The sequence below is a fragment of the Schistocerca nitens genome, chromosome 2, assembly GCF_023898315.1.
Source record: "Schistocerca nitens isolate TAMUIC-IGC-003100 chromosome 2, iqSchNite1.1, whole genome shotgun sequence".
NCBI classification, from domain to species: Eukaryota; Metazoa; Arthropoda; class Insecta; order Orthoptera; family Acrididae; genus Schistocerca; species Schistocerca nitens.
In genome coordinates, this window is record NC_064615.1 from 323,168,802 (window position 1) to 323,177,738 (window position 8,937).

Here is an 8,937-nt window from a genome sequence, read left to right on the forward strand (position 1 = left end):
TGCAGTGAGGATTGTTGTGAATGTTAACCATCAGCATTGCGTGTGACGAAGTACTGAAAATCAGCAATAAATAAAAATATATAACCGTAATTAGACGTGTAAGGCAAAGGTAGCAACTGCCCCAGAATTTGTGTGTTCGTAGAAAATACAATACAGTTTGTACATCACAACCTTTGTGGTCCTTAATAATAGACAAACTTTCAATCATTCCACTATTCAATTGCAAAACAGCCGCACTCAGTTGAAATACCCCCGAAACCACAGCAGAAAAACTGATAGTCTTTCATCCATTAAGCACATGGTCATATAATCATAATAATTAACTGTTTGGCGGCTTCGATAAATTACACAAAACCCAACAAGAAATATAATCGGGGGTGTTTCAAGTTGCTACCGATCCTCATTATTATTGATTCTCAGAATATTTAAACAAGTTATCTGTTGCATGGATTGATCACTGTGGTCTCATTTCACCAACATGTTGTCTGTGGCTCATGAATAGCTGGCCATGTGGATTTCCATGACTTGCTAAAACCGCAGGCCGTTTCTGCAGGTATTTGTAATGGATCGGGCCTGCTGATCTGAAGCCATTCGGGTTCCCACTAATGTGCAGGCCCTGCCCGACTGATCTAGCCTCACTGATCAACACGCTGGCCGGGTCTGTTTGTGTGTGGTGTAATGCAGTGGATTTTCATGATTTATCCATGGACCCAGGACTGCAGTGCTCCTCAGAGGCCAGGGGTCCTGGTTTTCAGGAATTGCGACAGTCTCACCGGAAGTACGTTGTACTGTGTGGCGTTTTACAGACATTTTATTTGTTCTAGTACATTTTGGCACTTCAAAAGTAGTTTATAAGTTAGAAAACGTGGATGATAAGAAGAAGAAAATTATGCTGAGACTTGTATGCTGTGTACTCGTATACACTGATGTGCCAAAGAAACTGGTATAGGCATGTGTATTCAAATACAGAGATAAGTAAAGAGGTAGAAAATGGTGCTGCGGTCAGCAACACCTGTACAAGACAACAAGTGTCTGGCGCAGTTGTTAGGTCGGTCACTGCTGCTACAATGACAGGTTATCAAGATTTAAGTGAGTTTGAATGTGGTGTTATAGTCGTAGCATGAGCGATGGGACACAGCATCTCCGAGGTAGCGAAGAAGTGGGGATTTTCCTGTACGACCATTTCATGAGTGCACCGTGAATATCAAGAATCCGGCAAAACATCAAATCTCCAACACCACTGTGGCCGGAAAAAGACCCTGCAAGAACAGGACCAATGACGACTGAAGAGAATTGTTCGACATGACGAAAGTGCAAACCTTCCACAAATTGTTGCAGATTTCAATGCTGGGCTACCAACAAGTGTCAGCGTGCAAACCATTCGAAACAAAACATCATCGATATGGGCTTTCGGAGCCGAAGGCCCACTCGTGTACCCTTGAGACTGCACGACACAAAGCTTTACTCCTTGCCTGGGCCCATCAACACCGACATTGGACTATTGATGACTGGAAACATGGTGCCTGGTCGGACAAGTCTCGTCTCAAATTGTATCAAGTGGTTGGACATGTACGGCTATGGAGACAACCTCATGAACCCATGGAACCTGCATGTCAGCAGGGGCTGTTCAAGCTGGTGGAGACTCTTGGTGGAGACTCTGTAATGCTGTGGGGCATGTGTAGTTGCAGTGACATGGGACCCCTGATATGTCTAGATATAACTCTTGACATGTGACACCTATGTAAGCATCCTTTCTGATCTGCATCCATTTGTGTCCATTGCACATTTTGATGGACTTGGGCAATTCCAGCTCGACAATGTGACACCCCACACACCCAGAATTTCTACAGAGTGGCTCCAGGAACACTTTCCTGGGTACAGAGTGGCTCCAGGAACACTCTTTTGAGATTAAACACTTCCACTGGCCACCAAATTCGCCAGACATGAGCATTATTGAGCATACCTGGGATGCCTTGCAACATGCTGTTGAGAAGAGATCTCCATCATGCCGTAGTCTTATGGATTTGTGGATGGCCTGCAGGATTCATGGTTTCAATTCCCTCCAGCACTACTTCAGACGTTAGTCGGGTCCATGCCACGTCATGTTGCGGCACTTCTGCATACTCGCGGGGTCCCTACACCATATTCGGCAGATGTACCAGTTTCTTTGGCTCTTCAATGCATTTCTTGAAATAAAAATTATGGAATATCTGTAAAATAAGGGATACAGCACAGTTGGTAATAACCGACAATAATGAACTAGCAGAACCAACATTTTATTGTCAGTCACCTACAGTAGTAGTTTACACAATTCTTCCCTACATTACACACTTCTTTCAAGAGGCCTACTTTTTTCTGAGGTTATTTTTGAAATCAGTGAAGGTATTAAATCTGTGGCGCAGATGAGGTCGAAACCAGCATCGATATGCATTCATCTTTGGACTCTGAGCATTGTCTCTGAGCTGTTCCACCATGTTCAGTTCTTTGTGAGCCTTGCATGTGTTTAGGTGAATAAATGAACTACTGCAAACTGGGTGTTGTTTGGTGTAACCAACCCGAACTTCTCCCTCACTGGTGACCCCGAGTTGTAACGTCTTCCGTTTTCGTGTTTTACTGTGTCCGCAACCTCCATGTCAGTTATTTTCGCGTGTATTACACGACACAGCATTCAAACAATGATTTCGGCCCAGCGCCTAATGCTGGATTTTGTGATCGACATGCATCGTGTTGCGGGCGATGTACACCCGCCACGACTGCAACACGATGCCTCTCACTCGATGATTCTGCCGATTTTGATGGATGTTTTCGAGCCTGCAATAATACGTCAGATTAGGAGTGTGCATGACTCCGGCTATCAAACGCCTTTGTTCCCACCATATGTTCCCTCCCTCATCGACTGTGCAGTTACCTCTTACGGATCTCTGTGCAGTGCGGGACCAATGCCGATTTCTGCAAATGCTTCGTCGGACAACCTACTACCGCCAGGACAACGATTTGCCACACCGCAATCCCTGCAGTACCACGCGGATACCTGCCATGTGGCCGGAACTGCTTCGTTCACAGGTCTACCTCCTCAGCATCTGACCACACCCACACCTGCCTCGGTTCAGCATCAGCACTTGCCTTACTACTTCGATACCTCAGCCTGCAACAGAAACAGTAACTTGTTATCTGTGCCTGACCTCCACCTCCGTCCCACTGCTACGCCTCGGTGTTTCGTGCCAAGACATTCACCTTATCCGCACACCATTTTGAGTGGAGTGACTATGAACAATGAACAATCACACATTCCGTCCCACCGTTCAACATCATTTCCCACACTGTGCTTCTGGACAGCCCGTACCTCCGTAGCCTCCCTGCAACACAGGTGGCCCTGGCTCTGATCACACGTCGAGCTTACCGCGGACTAACACGCATTTTTCCACGTCGCGACAGATCGCGCTCAACCACAACGTGTCACCTTCAAGCTGCCACCTGAACAGCCATTGTTGCCACACAGCAACAACAGCTCGATTCAGGCAGTGCCCCGACGAACTCAAATCAACCTGTTCTTCCGAACATTCTACAATGCTTACCAATGCTGCCGCCGTTTAATCCCGACAGAGCAACAAAATGGTTCAAAATTGTGGACGAAGTGTTTGACAATTACTAACTTGACGAGCCAACCAGGTTTCAGTGCCTCATCACCCACCTGCACGACCAGGAGGACTTGATTGCTGACCTGGTTGACGCCCCGGACTCGTCTACCCGGTACACTCTAGCCAAAAAGACAGTTCTACGTCAGCTTGCATGCTCAACTGAGGCAGCAATACGGCAAGTGCACCATGTCAAGCAACTAGGCAACGACAAACCTTCCCAGCTCTGGAGACGTGCCCTGGTCAGTGCCGACCTATTCTCTGACACAGCTCTCCTCGCCATCTGGTCAGATAAACTATCTCCTCACATCCGCTTTGCTCTGGCTCAAAGGTCTCTTGAACCTGTCGAGCAAAGAATGACAATTGTGGACAAGCTACACGATGCATCACTGCTCTATTTCGCCAGCCACTGCCTACCTGACAAGTCTCAGGTTCAGGCTCATCACCCTGCGGCCAGATGCGGCCAGGGCCATACTGCACCGACCGTTCCGCCCGCTCTGGGAAGCAGTAAACAAGCAACTGGGATGCCACCGGCTCCACCCACGGCCACGCCCCCTCCTGCAACCGAACCTGCTGCGGCCACCGAACCTCGGCCACCGCCACTGGCAACGAACTGTCCACAGGAAATGCAACCGCTCTGTTACTTCCACACACAGTTTGGTGAGATGGCACAGAACTGCAGAGCACCCTGCTACTTCCCAAACGCCAATTGCAGGTAGGCCCAGGTGCCTCCTCCTGCGCACAACATGACAGGCACTCCCCAGTGCTCCATTCTGTCCGTGAATGACCGGATAATTGCGGACGACTTTACATTAAAGATATTTCATCGGGATATCTTTTCCTAGTGGACACAGGCGCCGATGGTTCGCTGCTGCCTACGTCCTTAGTGTCATCGAACATCCGCCCTCATCATACTTCACTGCAAGCCGTGAATTCAACTAAACTACAATGCTCAGGTTCAACTTCCCACATCATCTCACTCTCCACAAACTGCAAACTCAAGTGGACTTTTTTAGTGTGTGAAATTGACAAACCTATACTAGGCATTGACTTCTTGCGACACCACAAACTTTCACCGGACCTAGTGCGAAACACTGTGTTTCATCAACCGTCCAAGACTCACTTCCCCTGTGCTCCGTCGAGCAATCCCCCCCCCGTGACACATCGGTCCGGGTTCATCTCATCCGTACATGCTCGTCTTTGTCGACGACGTTACAAGAAACCACGCACAAGTGCCTTTTCAAGCTTGAACACGTCACTCGCCTACGCAAGGAAAACTTCGAGCTCTCCCTCCGGCTCCACGAAACACAGCTCCAGCTCTCCGATGCAGCAAAGGAATTACAGACACTACAGCAAGGACAAAGCAAGGTCAGTAAGTGCACCGAATCTGCTTGCAATCCCAGCAATTGGGCCTCCATGTGTTTACCTCCCGCTACCCCTCGCAACTGTGCTATCAAGACTGCCATAACGTGTACTGACAGTTCTGCAGGGCCACACAACCCCTAACACGGCAGCGTTTGACACTCGGCCGGACACAAGTGCGCATGCGTGACGAGCGTCACGTGTTCACGAACTGACAGCTCCTACCCTGACCCTCGCGGACAGCACCTCAAACTATGCAATTCCGGCTCCTGCGTGCCACCGTGCGACCGCCACTGACAACTCAAACAGTGCACTCGCGCCAAGCGTTTCGCCCACGACCGTGCTGCCACAGACCGCGTCCTCGGACAATGGACTCACTAACAGCTCACGAGCTCACCCGACCACGGTGCCACTGCTTCGTGCCAGTGGCCATCTTGTCACGTTGACTCCTGTGACACTTCACTGCCTCAGCTCCCATCAGATCCGCCGAGTGGCTCCGAACACCACGACTATGCCTCACCTGCCCTGCCCGCCACACATTGTAAACAAACCACCTCCCGTGCCGCCAGCAACATTTCCGTCATCACCAACAGCACGGTTCACAGGCTTCGCCTCACGCCAGGTCCCCCAATCTCCAGTAAAACACGTCAACTTTGTCCCGAGCGCCTCTCTGACCTTAAAAATCAGATTTCTGAACTACTAAGCTCCGGCGTCATTGAACCCTCTGCCAGTAGCTGGTCTACACCCATACATATGACACCCAAGAAAGACGGGTCCTGGCGCATGTGCGGAGACTACCGTTGACTAAACGCATGAACAATTATGGACACCTACCCCATACCTAACATTGCCGACTTTAACAGTGCCATCGCAGGTGTGACCACGTTCTCTGTCATTGATTGCAAATGGGCCTACCACCAGATCCCCATGGCACCTGAAGATATCGAGAAGACAGCAATCACCACCCCGATCGGGTTATTTCAGTTTCGATTCATGACCTTCGGCCTGAAAAATGCAACCCAGACCTGGCAACACTTCATCAACGAAGTGCTATTCGACCTAAAATTCTGCTTTGCATATCTTGATGACATTCTTGTGTTCAGCTCCTCCGTCGAGGACAACATTCGACATGTGCAAACTGTTATGAATACTCTCGCGGCAGCAAGCATCGAGACCAACCAGGACAAATTGCAGCTACATCAACCCGCTGTCACTTTTCTTGGTTTTCGGGTCTCTGCCGATGGCATTTCACTGCCCCCTGAGAAAGTACAAACAATACTAAACCTACCCAGACCTTCGTCATTCAAAGAGCTCCAGCACTTTCTGGGGACGATTAATTATTATCACTGACATCTACCTCGGGCTGCGGAGATTCAGACTCCACTGACGGACGCCTTGGCAGGCACCAACACTTCTGGATCTCAGCCCGTTCCATGGACCCCTGCTATGACTGACTCTTTCACTGCCCTCAAAAATCTTCTTGCCGAGGCCTGCACCATCGCGCATCCTCATCCCAATGCGCAGTTTTTCATCACAACAAACGCGAGCGATACTGCCATCGGCACTGTCCTTAGCCAGACAATCAATGGCCAAACTTCGCCTCTGCAGTTCTTCTCGTGCAAGCTTACCAATGCACAATAGAAATAATCCACATTTGACAGGGAGTTGCTCGCGGTCTACGAAGCAATTAAGCATTTTATGACTGACATTGAGGGATGCCATTTCTCTTCATATCTCAGTTCACCAATGATGTCAGACACATAAAGGGTGCTGACAATATAGTTGCTGATTTTCTTTCACGAGTTGACGCCGTCCATTCTCTGTTAGACCTCTCTGAACTGCCTAACCTCCAACCTGCCAACGAGGAAACACAAAACCTGATTTCAGACACTACTTCTTCACTACACTTCATCCGCACCACCTGGTGAGATCTGGTGCGACGACAGTATGGGCACATTACACCCTCTCATCCCAACCACGCTCCGTCGAGCTGTCTTCAACGCATTGCATAATTTAGCCCACCCCGGTGTTCGTGCGTTCGCCCGCCTCGTAGCAGAGCGCTTTGTGTGGAGAAATGTCAACAAGGACTGCCAGCAATGGGTACGCTCCTGCGTCGTGTGCCAACACTGCAAAGTACACAAGCACACTTCACCCCCCCTCGACTCCTTTTCCATTCCTCCTGGGCATTTCCAGCATATTCATATTGACATTCTCGGCCCTCTCTCCCCCTCTAACGGCTTTCGTTATGTTCTCTCGTCTATAGACCGAACAACTCGCTGGGTCGAGGCTGTCCCCCTCCCCAATATTACGGCAGAAACTGTTGCTCAAGCTTTCGTAGAGTCATGGGTATTATTGCGTTTCGGATGTCCAGCTATCATCACAACTGACCAGGGCAGACAATTTGAGTTAGCCCTGTTCAACGAGATTTGTAACATTTGCGGCATCTGGCGCATGCATATCACAGCATATCACCAAAGTAACAGGCTAGTAGAGCGCTGGCACTGCACTTTCAAGGCAGCTCTTTGATGCCACCACTCTCAATGGATGGAGGCCCTTCCCCTTGTGCTACTCTGCATTCGTGCGATCTATAAGGAAGACCTCAAAGGCACAATAGCTGAGTTCGTAAACGGCCAGAACATTGTTCCCCCTGGCGAACTTGTGAGCCCTTCCGCTTCTCTCCCTCAGTCTGACTTACCTTCCTTCGTGGACCACGTCAGACGCCACTTCATCAACCTCCATATCCCTCCGCTTGCCAGCCATTCCCCCCCTATGGTTCACGTCCCGAAATCTCTGGACAATTTCGAGTACGTCATGCTCTGAGATGGCACTGTCTGTGCTCCCCTCCAACCTCCATACACCGGCTTGTACCAAGTTCTCCGGCGCTCAGCCAACACCTGTGACACCCAGATGAAAGATTCAGCTGTTACAGTCTCTCTCAACAGACTTAAGCCTACTCATGTGGAGCCTTCTTCTACCCCCCTTCAGGCCACGACCACGCCACTCACTGTCATGGCTCATGACGCTCCAACCACTCCCTCCATGTCAGACTTACACACTCGATTGAGTGACTTACAGCTTCAATCGTCGAGCTCTCCTCCGACCTCGCCCTCGACTCCGGTCTCACGCACTCCGTCGAGTGACCATCTGCTCCCCCCATTGAGATCACCTACGATCATGTCCTCGCCGCCGGGCCCTTCACTGGTCCCTTCGACCTCTCCACCATCGCCTGCCTCACCCTGTCGAGGTTTTCGCACTCCCCCATCTTGAACGTGCCCTTGCTCGAGGTGTTTGTGTCTGTCCCCCCAGACATAATCCAGAGCATCTCAATAATACTGCGCAATGATACACTGTTCATCGTGTGTTTCTCTTCATCCAGTGCTCATGACACAACCTCCGCCATTCCCTGCCACCTGGTGAAATGTGTTCCCCTCCCGCCCAAAGTTGACCTGGACATACTTCGTGTGTTCGCCACGCCCACCGGAGACATCGTCGTCGTCGTCGCTCCGTTCCACCCGCAAACCGTCGGCCTACCTGCCGCCACATGACCAGTACGATGCCCGGCTCGCTTCAACGACTTCCAGGTTTCGTGGCCAAACCTTCCTTCACGACATCTACCTACGCAGCTCCCCGACGACGCTGTCGAGCTGACCGTGATCCAGCTCCCGCGGTCCAGCCCTGCCGACGCCTTAGTCACCCCCCTCCGGCCTCTCAAGAGTACTCCTTACTGCGTGAGGGGGGGGCTATGTGGTGGCGCCGATGAGGTCGACACCAGCATCGATATGCATTTGTCTTTGGACTCTGAACATCATCTTTGGACTCTGAACATTGTCTTTGGGCTGTTCCGCTATGTTCAGTTCTTTGTGAGCCTTGCATGCGTTTAGGTGAATAAATGAACTACAGCAAAATGGGTGTTGTTTGGTGTAACCAACCCGAACTTCTC

The 8,937-nt window shown here is 50.3% G+C and overlaps 1 long non-coding RNA gene across 1 annotated transcript in view; it reads left to right on the plus strand.

Annotated features, from left to right (window-relative positions):
- The window catches only part of LOC126236112 (uncharacterized), a 186,902-nt gene extending 178,458 nt beyond the window's left edge, over positions 1-8,444 (plus strand). Inside the window, exon 3 of the long non-coding RNA XR_007544871.1 lies at positions 8,374-8,444. This is a non-coding gene — a long non-coding RNA (uncharacterized LOC126236112). The remainder of the gene's footprint in view (positions 1-8,373) is intronic.
- The last annotated feature ends 493 nt before the right edge of the window (positions 8,445-8,937 follow it).